Source organism: Nicotiana tomentosiformis, chromosome 11, assembly GCF_000390325.3.
Source record: "Nicotiana tomentosiformis chromosome 11, ASM39032v3, whole genome shotgun sequence".
NCBI classification, from domain to species: domain Eukaryota; kingdom Viridiplantae; phylum Streptophyta; class Magnoliopsida; order Solanales; family Solanaceae; genus Nicotiana; species Nicotiana tomentosiformis.
Genome location: NC_090822.1, coordinates 100,295,058 through 100,311,208, shown reverse-complemented (window position 1 = coordinate 100,311,208; position 16,151 = coordinate 100,295,058).

Here is a 16,151-nt window from a genome sequence, read left to right as displayed (position 1 = left end):
TGGCCGTCATTCGATATGCCCATAATACTCCTGTTAATTCTTCGGGCCACTTGCCTTTGGCTGCTTCCAACTTCTTTTTGAGGTTTTGTATAATCACCTTATTGGTTGATTCAACCCGCCCATTTGCGCTCGGATGGTATGCCGAAGATGTAATTCTCTTAATCTTCAAGTCTTCAAGTAATTTTGTGACCTTTGAGCCTATGAATTATGGTTTGATGTCGCATGCAATCTCCTTCGGTATTCTGAACCGTCAGATTATGTTTTCCCATAAGAAATCGGCCATTTCGCACTCACCCACTTAGTGAAGTAATCAGTTAAAATTAAAAGAAACCTTACCTTACCGGGAATCGATGGCAGCGGTCTGACTATATCCATCCCCTATTTCATGAATGGCCATAGGGATAATACCGAATGCAGCATTTCTGTCGGTTGGTGTACTAATGGCACATGGCGTTGACACTTGTCACATTTTTGAATGAATGCCTTAGCGTCTTGCTCCATCCGGGGTCAGTAGTATCTTGCCCTAACTAATTTCAACACCAATGAATCCACACCTGAATGATTTTCACAAATTCCTTCGTGAACCTCTCTTACACGTAATTAGCCTCGGAGGCTCCTAAGCATCGGGCCAACGGACCTTGGAACGACCTTCTGTATAGTTGTCCTCCCTAGAAGCTATAACAAGCTGCTTTGGTGCGGAGCGCCCGGGGTGCCTCCCGGTCTTCAGGCAGCTTGTCGTACTTAAGGTAGTCGATGATTTCATTTCTCCGTCCCAGACCAGGTTGATTGTATTTACCTCATAATAACCGTCCACTTCCAATACCGAGTGCATGAGTTGTACGACCGTACCAGAATCTGATCCCTTCATTTTCATGGACGAGCCCAGATTGGCCAATACATCTGCTTCTATGTTTTCTTCTTTTAGGATGTGGGTTATTGACCATTCCTTGAACCGTACAAGCAGAGTTTGAACTTTTACCACATATTGTAGCATGTGTTCCTTCTTGGTGTCAAGATTCCATATACCTGATTTACCACCAGTTGGAAATCACCTTTGATTTCATGACCTCAGAGTCTAGTCCCTAGGCCAGTTCAAGTCCTGTAATCAAAGCCTCATACTTAGCTTCATTATTAGTCAAGGGAACCGTTTCTTATGGCCTACCTCAGGCCTTCTCCCGAGGGCGTGATTAAAACTACCCCGAGCCTGGACCCCTTCACATTAGAAGCTATATCCGTGAACAAGGTCCAAACTCCTGATATCATCTCTGACACCATCACCGCTTCTGTTGTGGCTACGGACAGCAACCCGGGATTTAAATCGGTCACAAAGTCGGCCAAAACTTGTGATTTGATCGTAGTCCTGGGTTTATATTCGATATCAAATTCACTAATTTTGACTGTCCATTTGGCCAGTTGACCTGACAACTCAGATTTGTGAAGGACATTCCGTCGGGGGGAAGTTATCACCGCGACTATCGGGTGGCATTGAAAGTAAGGCCTAAGCTTTTGAGCGGAGACTACAAGACCTAAGGCCAATATTTTGAGGTGCGGATAACTAGTTTATGCTCCTAATAAAAAATTTCTAGCGAAATAGATAGGAAATTATGTAACTTTATCTTCCGGGACTAGAATGGCACTTACCGCTACCTCCGAGACCGCTAAGTATATTAGCAATTATTCGCCTTCCTCTAATTTTGATAGTAACGGAGGGCTTGATAAATATCGTTTCATGTGTTTTAGAGCCCTTTGGCATTCTGAAGTCCATTCGAAGTTGTTCTTCTTCTTCATAAGTGAGAAAGGTGATGGCATTTCTCTGAAGATCGAGAAATGAAACTGCTTAGAGCGGTTAATCCTCCAATTAGTCTTTGGATTTCTTTCATGTTTGTCAGCTAGTTTGGAATATCCTCGATGGATTTAATCATGTCAGGATTGACTTTGATCCCCCTTTGTGACACCAGGAAACCCAAAACTTTACGTAGCTGACTCCAAACATACACTTTTCAAGGTTAAGCTTCATGTTGTGCTTCCTTAGGATGTCAAAAGTTTCCTGGAGGTGTTTCAAATGGTCACCTGCGTTCAAAGACTTAAACAGCATATCAACTATGTAAACTTCAATTGTTTTGTCTATCTATTTTTTGAACATTTCACGAGCCTCTGATAAGTGGCTCCGGCATTCTTAAGCCTGAAAGGCATCACATTGTAGCAATATGTGCCAAAGTTTATGAACGAAGTTTTTTCCTGATCCTACGAGTTCATCTTGATTTGGTTGTACCCGGAATAGGTATCTAGGAAACTAATCAACTAGTGTCCGGCCATTGCATCAGTCATTGATCAATGTTTGGCAATGGGAAAGGGTCTTTTGGGCACGCCTTATTTAGATCCCTATAATCTACGCACATGCGGAATTAATAATATTTTTTGGTACTACTATTACGTTAGCTAGCCAGTGGGGATTCTTTACCTCCCGGATTGAACCGATATCGAGTAATCAAGTTACTTGTTCTTTGACAAACATGTTTCTGACCACGGTAATTAGGCGCTTCTTTTTCCTTACCAGAGGGATGCTGGGGTCCAAGCTTAACTTGTGCACGACCACCTATAGAGGGATACCTGTCATATTTACGTGCGATCATGAAAAACAATCAACGTTAGTTTTAAGATATTCTATAAATCCTTACCTGAGCTCGGGGTTTAGTCATGTCCCCAAGTGGAACTTCCTCTCTAGAAACTTTTCAAATAATGCCACCTGTTCGAGTTCTTCCGTCGTGGATTTGGTCGCGTCCGTTTCTTCCGGTACCTGGAAATACCTTGGTACCTGGTGGGATTTTGACGGCTCCTCTCCTTTCTCATCTTTGTTTGCTTCGGGAGCAGGCGTCGGTTCATATAATTGCTATGCCACGTGTTCCTTCCCTTTACTGCTGGAAACTGAGATCGCATTCATCTACCTTGCCGCCAATTAATCTTCTCTTATTTGTTTGATTCCTTCTAGAGTTGGGAATTTCAGAAGTTGGTGATATGTTGATGGCACGGCTTTCATCTCATGTAGCCATGGTCTGCCAAGAATTATGTTGTAGCCTATGTCGTCGTCTACTACTTCAAATAAGGTAGTCTTCATGACCCATTCGGCGTTCGTGGGAAGCAAGATATACCATCGGGTTGTCACACTTGTTAAGTTGAACCCGGCGAGGAGTTTTGTTCTAGAATAATACTTCTAATTAGCTTGGCTTGCTCCAGTGCCCTCCATTGATTAATGTTGGCTGAACTTCCTGGGTCCACCAAAACGCATTTAATTTTAAAATCTAGATAGTTAAGAGAAATTACCAGGTCATCGTTGTGCGGCAGTGGAAATCTATCGGTGTTTTCTTTAGTGAAGGTGATATCGTCCTCGGCGACTTCTCAGAGTCTTTTACTATGAGTCACCGATACTTGTGTCTTTTCTACTGCAGAGAAAATTACACAGTTGATCTTGTTTCCCTCGAAAATCATATTGATGGTTTAACGGGGAGGGTCTTCACCTATCTTCGAGGGCTCTGCGTTATCCCGGTTAGGGCCGTAAATGTTTTTAGCCTGGTCGATTAAGAACTCTCTGAGATGGCCATCTTTGAACAATGTCGCCACCTCCTCGTGCGGATGTCGACAGTCCCTAGTTCGGTGGCCGTTAGTACTATGATACTCGCACCATAGATTAGGATCCCTTTGGCTAAGATCAGATCACATCGACCGCGAGAAGCGTGCTTCCTTGATGTTCCTTATCGCCAATACCAGCTCCACTATGTTGACTGTGAAATTGTACTCGGACAGTCTAGGATAGGTGGAATCCCGGGAACCCGATACCTCTTTATCTTGCAATGACCTGCTATTCCGGCCACTATCAGTTCTTCTATCGGGCGCAAACCTATCTGATGAGCGAAACCCACTGTCACATGCTTCGCCCCTTTTGTAGGGCAAAAATCAGCCCTTAGAAGATTGCTGATCTGCATCAAAATCATCCTTCGACTTATCCCTGTTCTTTTCTCGATACTGACCCTTAGTTGATGTTGGGAACCCGAGCTGATCATCTTCTATTCTTATCTTTGATTCGTAACGGTTATGAACATCTGCCCATGTAGTTTCCTGGAACTCGAGCATGCTTTCTTTTAGTTTACGGGAGGCGTCGGAGCTCCTCGGGTTCAACCATTTAGTAAACGCCTTAGTTGTCCATTCATCTAGAACGGCCGGTAGCAACATTCTTTCTTTCTGGAACCTGGTTACGAACTCACGCAGCAACTCAGATTCTCCTAGCGAAATCCTAAATATGTTCGCCTTCTGGGATTGAACCTTCCTGGCCCCGGCATGGGCCTTGATGAAAGAGTCTGTGAGCATCTCAAAGGAATCTTTGAGTGTTGGGGTAAGAGTGAATACCATGTTAGAGCCCCCTTCGTGAGGGTTTCTCCGAACTTCTTTAGGTGGAGCCAAGTTATTTCCTTTCACCGTCGTTTTATAGGTGGTGATGTGTTTGTAACGACCAGACCGGTCGTTTGGGGCATATGCATTCTGTTCAGCTATATGGAGTCTTGAGCAGCATCGTATCATGTATTATGACTTATGTGAATCGTCATTTTTGATTTTCAGGTTATTCAAAATTGATTTGGAAGAATGAATTTCATGATTGAAGCTTTAGAGTAGGAAGAGTTGACCAAATTTGACTTCTTAGTTTTTGACCTCGGATTGGAGTTTCAATGGTTCTATTAGGTCCGGATGGTGATTTTGTACTCGGGTGTGTGTTCGAATTTGCATTTGGATATTTCTAGAAGGTTTCGGCACTAATTGGTGAAAGTCAGAAATTTGAAGATTTGGAATGTTCATAAGTTTGACCGAGAGTTGACTTTGAGGATATCGGATTCAGATTGTGGTTCGAGGAATTGCAATAGCTTCTTTATGTAATTTGGTACTTGTGTGCAAAATTCGATGTTATTCTGAGGTGCGTAGGCACGCTTTCCGTTAGTTTTTGAAAAATTAAAAGTTTTGATTTTATAAAGCTTGAATTCATTGCGATTCGTAGTTTTGATGTTATTTTTGTATTTTGATCGCTCAAGCAAGTTTGTAACATGTTTTAGGACTTGTTAGAATGTTTGGACGTGACCCTGAGGGGCTCAGGCGTGTTTCAGAGTGGAATCGGATTGATGGTGTGTTCTGGTTTCTAGTGCCTCGATTGGTCTTCGTGATCGCAAAGTATGTGATGCAATCGCGCAGAGGAAAACCTAGAGTTGGGAAGTTTCTTAATCGCAGTCGCGATTGGAGGGCCACGGTCGCGTAGCTTGGAGCTGTATATTATTCGCGTTCGCATGAGTCAGCTCGTGTTCGCATAGTGATGAGTTGAGAAGCTGGGGGCAGAAGATTCTTCTTTGCATTCGCATTGATCATGTCGCGATCGTGTAGTGCAGGTGCATATGTTCATCGCGTTGGCATGTGATGTTTCGCGAACGCGTAGAGTATTTTGGGAGGCTACTGAGTTTGTCCTTCGCGATCACGAAGAATGTCCCGCGATCGCGTTGGGTATTTCTGTCCAATGAATATAAAGTACTCTATTTTGGAAGTTTCGACCATTTTATCATATTTGGAGCTATGGAGCTCGGATTGAAGCGAGTTTTAGGCGATATTCACCACATGGATTGGGGTAAGTGTTCTCTACTCGGATTTGATTTTATTTCATGAACTTATCTTCGTTTTTGGCATTTGATGAGAATTTCAAAAGGGAAATTGGGGGGGGGGGGGGGGGGGGCGTTGTCTAAAGTTTCATAGATTGAATTTTTTAGTTTTCAACATCGATTCGGAGTCGGATTTGAGTGAAACTGGTATGGTTAGACTCGTAATTGAATGGGTTGTCGGATTTTGGGAGTTTTGTCGGATTCCGAGGTGCGAGCCGGGATTTGACATTTTGGTTGACTTTGGGCTTTTGATTAAAGATTTGACCTTTATCATTTGGAATTGTTCCCTTATGCATTATTTGATATATTTGAGTTGCTTTTGGCTAGTTTCGAGACGTTCGGAGGTTGGTATGCACGGGATGGCATTTTTGGAGTATCGTTTGGCTTACCCGGTATTGGATTTGGCTTGTTTGAGGTAAGTAACACTTCTAAAATAGGTGCTGAGGGTATGAACCCCTGAATATACGCGATATGTGCTTGGTGTTAAGGTGACGGGCGTGTGGCCATGCACTGTGTGAATTACGACTCGATGAATTCTGGGGTACTGTGTAGTGACCTAATCTTGTGTCTATTCATGAAATTTCTACGTGCTAGGGTAATTGAGTTGTGATCCATGTTAGAAACCATGTCTAGGCTATATTCTTATCCTGTTGAGACCCACTGAGGTCATTTATGTTGTTGAGTTATTTTCTTACATTGCAATTACATACTCATTCATTTGCATATTATATCTCAGACTCTTTTGCCATTTATTGATACATCATATCATCATTTTTGGGCTGATTTTCATGACATTGTGCGCCCAAGAAACTGGAGAGATTAATGACTGAGTTGAGGCCTGAGAGCCGGATTATGAGTGATATTGATGGGATCGGGTTGCACGCCGCAGTAGGTATTATTGATTCATGATGGGATCGGGCTGCACGCCGCAGTAGGCTTTATTGATTCATGCCATGATTGGCTTGTTATAGCGCTTGGGTTGGATCTGCCCCTCCGCAGTCTGCACACCCACAGTGAGTGCGGTTGTTATTGATTCACGATGGGATCGGGTTGCGCGTCACAACAGGATTTATTAGCGTTTGGGTTGGATATGTCATGTACAGTGTTGAGTGACTGAGTATGTTGAGTGACTGAGAGTGATGAGTGGGAGTGTGAGACAGTAAGATTGAGTACTCTGAGAGTGTGAGTACATGAGTTCATCACTGTGATGCATTGCATTTGACATGCATACTTGACATACAGGCATAGAGATGCATCATGCTACCCGATTTTGGTGACATTCATGATTTCATGTGCATATTGACGTGTAGGCATAGAGAAGTACTTTCCTCATACTATTTGATAATGAAATTTCTTATTTATTGTTGAAAGGTTTTGGGAAAAATCACTGTTTTTCTGACTTACTCATACTTTGGTGTTTTCGGTGACAGATTTGGGTTTTACTGTTATACCTGAGAAGCATGACTATTTTTCTGTAAGTGTGAACGAGCTGAGCAACATATTTTTGCGTCATTGCTTGTACTATTTTTCTTATATTGTTACAAATTGTTCTTGGCTATTGGTGTTGGACTCTGACCTTTGTCTAAGATCGCCACTACTTTCAACCTAAGGTTAGGTTTATTACTTATTGAGTACATGAGGTCGGTTGTACTCATACTATACTTCTGCACCTTGTGTGCAGATGTTGGATGCTGATGTTATTGTGTATGGAGGATGCTAGATTTGAAGACGTACCTGCGTTCCGGTCATAGTTGCCTCTTGTTCTTGGTAGCTTTAGAATTTTTAATCTGTTCATATATATTTCAAACAGATGATGTATTTATTTTATACCAGCTTTGTAAACTCTAAATCTTAGAAGCTCATGATTTGTACTACCAGTCCTTGGGATTTTTGTTGTAAAAGTTCAGTTATTTTCATCATGTATTTTCTCAGTTAAATCTCTTTTAAATCAAATTTTTGCTATTTGGCTTACCTAGCAGGTTGGGTTAGGTGCCACCACGACTAGTTGGATTTTGGGTCGTGACAAGTTGGTATCATAGCTCTAGGTTCATAGATTCTACGAGTCATGAGCAAGTGTCTAGTAGAGTCTTGTAGTTCGGTATGATGACATCCATACCTATTTTCGAGGGGCTACATGGAAATTAGGATAAACTTCCCATCTTTTTTTCCTTATCGTGCGGCATTGATTCAGCTTGAAGCGTAACTCTTTGAATCTATTCCACTCATTTGTATGCGTATGTAAGAGCTCGGCATCAGCTATGCATCGACAGTTTATGGATTCCATGGATGAGGTGCGAGATGTGCTTTTTGTGTTTTGGTAATGCGCCAGTCTGGAAGACTCGAGGCTCGATTTGGACTATAGCTTAGGCTTGGTAGTTTCAATTGTATGAGCATGTGCTTTTGGACTTCTATGTCCAGTGGTGTCCCTATAAGTGGAATTTGTGGCCCGATGAGTGGTTGGATGACTAAATGATGAGTATGATGTGACTATGGGCTGTGTTCAGATGGTTTGAATGTGACGAGAAGAATTAAATTGAGATGTAAAAAGGACTATTGGGTGCTTGATTTCTTCTTGATGTGACGTGTAGTCTCGAATTATGAGTGTGTTGAAGGATCTTTCATGTTGTTTAATTGTGGAACGAATTAGATTCTCATGTATTATTGATGAGTTCAGACTCAGGAAGATTAAGTAATTGTGTAGTAGTTGTGGATCTTAAAGGATATAGAGAGATGTCAGTTTGAGGCTAAGCAGGTGGGTTATAACCTATAAGGTAATCTACGGATATGTGATCCTTATGATGTTGTGATGGGGGTTTCTTTTCTACCAGTGGGTTATAGGTGTTTCGATTTGAGTTTGGATTGGTTGAGAAAGTTGACCTGACCGTCACGAGGATGAATGCGAGATTTGCAGATGATTTAAAGTATTAGATGGTTTGTGTTACATGAGCTTATGAAGGATTGAGTTGAAATTCGGTGCGGGATTATGGCAGTAATAGAGTATGGGTATTGTGAGTTATCGAGTATTTTGTCCTATGGCTTTAAGCCAAGTGGGGAAGTTTGCTATCCACGATTTGATTGCATGGTTATGTGTTGTACTGGTTTCTGTTTGATGCATGCTTGTGAATCAGATATGATTTGTAGAGGTTGAGATCGAGGATGACTCGAGTAAAGGAATCTCTGGATACTGGTTATGTTACACTTTATGGGTATATGGGAATCATGGAATAATTGAGTTGTTATTGTGGAAGATGTGGTATGCATGGAGTAGGAATTTGCACAGTTGCTTTAAGGTGGGGTTACTTCTTTAGGTGTTGTCGTGCTAATGGGGCACAGGTCGTTCGGCCCATTTGGTCGGCGCAATTGATATTTGAGCAGAGTGGATGACTCTTGAGAAGGTTCTAATGGATTCAAGATTTATATGTAGTAATTGAGAATTTTGCGGATTTATATATGGCTAGAATCTGAGATTTTCATTGGATGGTGTCGAGACTCACGGTATTTCTATATCATTATGGATTCTACATTTCGGTATTAGGAAGGTGAAGGGAACGACTTTAGATTCACAGAAGGTCTCTTTAGAGTGGGAGTCTCGGTTGTAGTACTTTTGGGGTGCTTAAGAGGGAATACAACGTCTTATAGGCCTTAGGGAGGTGGGATTTTATGCTAGGATCTCTTGTGGTGTGCTTGGGGTAAGGATCGTGGTGTTCTCAAAAGGAGAAGTGTCAACTGGAGGGTAATTCGGAAGGAAGTCGGAGAAATAGGACAGCTTGGTAGTAAGTTGGATCAGCACGGTAATGGATATGATCGGTTCCTTGGGTACTTATGATGTGGTGAGTCTCTACAGGTGTTTTAGAACAATGCTCTTGCGTTTGGCCACCTGCGTGGCTAGGTTGAATTAGAAAGATTCAGTTATGACGGCTTGGTTATGTGCAAATGGGTTTCGAAGAGTTCTCAATGGTTTCTACCATGGTTTAAGATGGATATTTCCCATCGGCATGAGGAGTATGTTGCGTGTAATGATTTTCTCCTGGATGGGATCAAATGGAAAGTTTCTTACTGATCGGGTATGTATTCTGCTGGTGACTCAGAGTTGATTATGAGATTCTCGTGCTTTTCATGTGGTGGCATAATAGATGCGGTGTGTTGTGCGGGATTGAGATTTGCATGTGCAAGGTCATGGTTCAATTTTGAAGGGAAGGTCATGAATTATTAGACATCATGGACGGTTTCGGATGACTAGATGAATGTTATTACTACTTGGTATTGCCTGAAAAGTCCACGCACTTAAGAAGGCACACTGTGTTTTGACTACGGATGCTTCATTGGTATTGCGGTACTCGCTTAATTAATCGACTATTGATGTTCAGATTTTTCTATGTGGCACGGAAGAGTTATAGAAGTATTCCTCGTAGGATGATCGTGCATGAGATATGTGTTAGATATTCAGGTGTTGGAGTTGAGATCAGATATGGTGATTCGTGTGTTCTATGGATTTGGAGACCGGGATTTCTCAGAAGCAGATTTTTTCGTGGTTGCGGACTGTAAAGATGTGGCCAAAGGTAGCCAGATGATAGTATGTGTCATGGTTAGATCAATTTGGACTTTTGGAGGGCCATTTATCCTTTTAGGGGATGATCGGAGTTGATTTGGGGGGCCATTGGTAGGCCTGAGAGGGATGTGTATTCTACATCGGGTTGGATTTGTTGACTCAGCACCTTTATTGCTAAAAGGTGTATCATTCAGTTAGATTTAAGCTGGCTCATGTTCTGATATGTTCTATGTGTTACTCGTCTATGCTACAAGGGGTTGTAATTTGTTGGTTATATGTACACCTGGTGCGGTTCTGTTTGGGTCTTGTAGCGGAATTCGAGCGAAATTGTTATTGGGGTGTGGACTGGTTGATTGGGCCTTGGTTAAGGCCTTTTCCGGTTTTAGTATATTGTATTATTTGCTTCTTCATAGTTATGGCCATGCACTTTGTGGACTTGATGTCGAATTGCGTGTGGTTGATGATTTTGAGCATTATGGCTTGAGGTATTTCATAGGACCGATGTTGGATAGGTCACGCATTGCAGCGGAGTTATGTTGGGATATGATCCTTTGTGTTAGATTAGTGTGTTAGAGTTGGAAGAGTTGACCAAATTTGACTTTTTAGTATTTGACCTCGAATTGGAGTTTTGATGGTTCTGTTAGGTTCGGATGGTGATTTTGGACTTGGGCGTGTACCCGGATTTGCATTTGGATATTTCTAGAAGGTTTCGGCACTAATTGTCGAAAGTCGGAAATTTGAAGGTTTGGAATGTTCATAAGTTTGACCGAGAGTTGACTTTTGAGGATATCGGATTTGGATTGTGGTTTCGGGAATTGAAATAGCTTCGTTATGTCATTTGGTACTTGTATGCAAAATTCAAAGTTCTTCCGAGGTGCGTAGGCACATTTTTCGTTAGTTTTTGAAAAATTAAAAGTTTTGATTTTATAAAGCTTGAATTCGTTGTGATTCGTAGTTTTGATGTTATCTTTGTGTTTTGATCACTCGAGAAAGTTTGTATCACGTTTAGGACTTGTTGGAATGTTTGGACGTGGCCCCAAGGGGCTCGGGCGTGTTTCGGAGTGGAATCGGAGCATTTTTCCTTCATGTTTGATTGTTGGTGTGTTCTAGTTTCTGGTGCCTCGATTGGTCTTCGCGGTCGCGAAGTATGTGATATGATCACGTAGAGGAAAACCTAGAGCTGGAAGTATCTTAATCGCGGTCGCGATTGGAGGGTCGCGATCACGTAGCTTGGAGCTGGATATTGTTCGTGTTCGCATGAGTCATCTCGCGTTCGCGTAGAGATGAGTTGAGAAGCTAGGGGCAGAAGATTCTTCTTCGCATTGATCATGTCGCGATCACGTAGTGTAGGTACATGTGTTCATCGCGTTCGCATGTGATATTTCGCGAATGCGTAGGGTATTTTGGTAGGCTGCTGAGTTTGTTCTTCGCATCGCGAAGAATGTCCCGCGATCGTGTAGGGTATTTGTGTTCGGTGAATATAAAGTACTCTATTTTGGAAGTTTCGACCATTTTATCATATTTGGAGCTATGGAGCTCGGATTGAAGTGATTTTTGAGGCAATTTTCACCACATGGATTGGGGTAAGTGTTCTCTACTCGGTTTTGATTTTATTTCATGAATCTATCTCTGTTTTTGGCATTTGATTGAGGATTTCAAGAGGGAAATTAGGGGGTTTTGTCTAAAGTTTCATAGAGTAAATTTTTAAGTTTTGAACATTGATTCAGAGTCGGATTTGAGAAAAACTAGTATGGTTGGACTCGTAATTGAATGGGTTGTCGGATTTTGTGAGTTTTGTCGGGTTCCAAGGTGCAGGCGCGGGTTTGACTTTTTGGTTGACTATGGGCTTTTGATTAAAGATTCAACCTTTATCATTTGGAATTGTTCCCTTAGGCATTATTTGATATATTTGAGTTGCTTTTGGATAGTTTTGAGTCGTTCGGAAGTTGGTACACGTGGAATGGAATTTTTTGAGTATCATTTGGCTTGCTTAGTATTGGATTTGGCTTGTTCGAGGTAAGTAACACTTCTAAACTTGGTGCTGAGAGTATGAACTCCTGAAATACATGATATGTGTTTGATGTTAAGGTGACGGGCGTGTGGGCGTGCACCATGTGAATTACGACTCGATGAATTATGTGGTATTATGTAGTGACCTAATCTTGTATCTATTCATGAAATTTCTACGTGCTAGGGTAATTGAGCTGTGATCCATGTTATAATCCATGTCTAGGCTATATGCTTATCTCGTTGAGACCTACTGAGATCATTTCTACTGTTGAGTTATTTGCTTGTATTGCAATTACATACTCATTCATTTGCATATCATATCTCAGTCTCTTTTGTCATTTATTGATACATCATATCATCATTTTTGGGCTGATTTTCATGAGATTGTGCGCCCAAGAAACTGGAGAGATTAATGACTGAGTTGAGGCCTGAGAGCCAGATTATGAGTGATATTGATGGGATCGGGTTACACGTCGCAATAGGTATTATTGATTCATGATGGGATCGGGCTGCACGTCCCAGCAGGCTTTATTGATTCATGCCATGATTGGCTTGTTATAGCGCTTGGGCTGGATCTGCCCCTCCGGAGTCTGGACACCCACAGTGAGTGCGGTTGTTATTGATTCACGATGGGATCGGGTTGCGCGTCACAATATGATTTATTAGCATTTGGGCTGGATATGTCATGTACAGTGTTGAGTGACTCAGTATGTTGAGTGACTGAGAGTGATGAGTGGGAGTGTGAGACAGTAAGATTGAGTACTCTGGGAGTGTGAGTACATGAGTTCATCACTGTGATACATTGCATTTGACATGCATACTTTACATACAGGCATAGAGATGCATCACGCTACCCAATTTTGGTGGCATTCATGATTTCATGTGCACATTGACGTGTAGGCATAGAGAAGTACTTTCCTCATATTATTTGATAATGAAATATCTTATTTATTGTTGAAAGGTTTTGGGAAAAATCACAGTTTTTCTGACTTACTTATACTTTGGTGTTTTCGGTGACAGATTTGGGTTTTACTATTATACCTGAGAAGCATGACTATTTTTTTGTAACTGTGAATGAGCTGAGAAACATATTTTTGATTCATTGCTTGTACTGTTTTTCTTATATTGTTACAAATTGTTCTTGGCTATAGGTGTTGGACTCTGACCTTAGTCCAAGCTCGTCACTACTTTCAACTTAATGTTAGGTTTGTTACTTATTGAGTAAATGGGGTCGGTTGTACTCATTCTACACTTCTGCACCTTGCGTGCAGATGTTGATGTGTATGGCGGAAGCTGGATTTGAAGATGTACCTGCGTTTCGATTATAGTTGCATATTATTCTTGGTATCTTTAGAATTTTGAATTTGTTAATGTATATTTCAAACAGATGATGTATTTATTTCATATCATCTTTGTAAACTCTAAATCTTTGAAGCTCGTGATTTGTACTACCAGTCCTTGGGATTTTTGGAATAAAAGTTCAGTTATTTTCATCATGTATTTTCTCAGTTAAATCTCTTTTGAATCGGATTGTTCCTAGTTGGATTACCTAGCGGGTTGGGTTATGTGCCATCACGACTAGTTGGATTTTGCGTCGTGACAGTGTTCCTGAGGGTCCGAAGTCTCATCATATTTTGGTACATCTGGCATTTTGAATCGCTTCGGAATTAACTCTGGTGATGTGCTCGGTTTGAACTGCAACTGGTGTATTTCTATCTGTCGGGGCTTTCAGCACTTGTGGTGCGCCCAAAATTTGGTCCATTCGAGCGTTTATTTCCCTCATAAATCACATGAGCTCGATTTTGAAGGGATCATTACTGTTATTATTACCAGATTCGCTGCCGATTTTCCAGGCCCCCGTCGAAGTCGACCTCACCCATCGGGGTATTGTTATTAACCCTTTTGCGTTGTTTGATTTGCAGGAGCATCGGGAGGAACTGGACCTCTTCCATTCGCGTTGTTTGAAGCACTCGACAACTCTTCCCTCAATTCTGTCATGGCATGGTCTTGTCGTGAGAGATGGCCCATGATGGCCTTTTGTTGTTCTCTCACGATCCTCGCCGTTTTCCCAACTTGCTCGTCTTCAGCATCATCATGAGTCACCTCCCGTACGCGTCGGGGATACTGCCCGCCATGAACCGGCAAGGCTACGTCCTTCTCATTGCGGGTGTCGCTGATCGAATCCTCGTGTTGAGGCAGATTTTTTTGTGCTTCAACGTTGTGTGCGATATTGACATTGTTATTTGCCATCTTTTATGATTTTTGCTAAAAAAACAAAGAATCAAACAGATTAGTAATAGACGCAAGGATCAACTCAATTACGCAATTGTCTAACCCCACGGTGGGCGCCAAATTGTTTACCTGTAAAATGGTACAGTTGAATGTATAGCGTGATTTATAGACAAGCGAATCAATTTGATCCCAAAATAATAAATAAATTAAATTAAATACATGACATAGCATTAAAATCTTGGTTGCGGAAACAAGGCTTCCGAAGACAGCAATCGGAATAATGTTAAACAGAAAATAAAGTATTATTTAGCTTGGAATAATATGTAGCATAAGTTTGTTAGAATTTTCGTGTGTTACAATGGTTGTTGAGGCCACTATTGATAGTTATACCTAAGGAACAAGGTCCTAGGATCAAGCCCCTCTTAAATGATAATAATGGGGGCCATTGATGAATATGTAACGGCAGGTCATGAATGCCAAAATTCTCTGTAACGGATGTGTATTTCATACTGAGTAATATTCTTCATTGAATGTCATCTGGTGGCAAATATTTATTTGCCCTTGTTGACAATGTTCTCTTCGGGGTCTATGCGATGCTAACCAAAGTTTTTGCCCTCGGTCTTGATTTCCACTCGCTTCGTCTTCCGTCTGTCCCCGGTTCCACGTGTCACTCTGTCATTCGAGTATTTAGTGTGAACTGATTTTACCCTATACAGATACATGAGGCATCATAACTGTATTTGGTCAAAGGCAGAGCCAGAATTTGTACCTTATAATTTTTGAATTTATCACTAAATTCATAGCTCGTCTTAGTTACTTCACAGTTAAATATTTATACGTATTAAATGGATTTTCTAATTAAATATAATGTTTAAGAAAGAGCTATTAGATCCGTTGAAACTCATACCTAATACTTAGTACTCTGGCTCTGTCCCTATATTTGGTAAATTATTGTAAGTATTTGTTTGGATAAAATGGAGAATTTGCAGTCGTACCTTATATTTGTGCCACCTTTTAATTTGTACCCTATTTTTTAAAATTATTGATTTGGTAGCCATCTCACAAAAAATCCGTAATAATATGATAATTACACCCCTAACAAAAGATATAAAATGATCTCCTCCTCTCATCTCCGCAACTTTATAAAAAAATTAGAAACTTGTCCAGATTCATCTTCAGAATCACACTTGCATGAAGTTGTTTCATGTTGAAGCTAAAACTTCATGCTAATATAGCATGGATTTGTTTCACATTGAAGCTAAAACTTCATGCTAATGCATGCTGAAGTTATTTATCCTGCAGTCTACAGTTTTGCCATGAATTTTATCCGAAACTTCAGTCTAAACATGCTGGAGTTATTTAGTTCATTTGCTAAAACTTCAGACTAAATATACTGAAGTTATTAAGTTCATTTGCTAAAATTTCAGACTAAACATGCTTAAGTTATTTAGTTCATTTGCTAAAACATCAGACTAAACATGCTTAAGTTATTTAGTTCATTTGCTAAAATTTCAGACTAAATATCCTTAAGTTATTTAGTTCATTTGCTAAAACTTTAGACTAAACATGCTTAAATTATTTAGTTCATTTGCTAAAATTTCAGACTAAACATGCTTAAGTTTTTAGTTCATTTGCTAAAACTTCAGACTAAACATGTGTGATGACCCAAAATG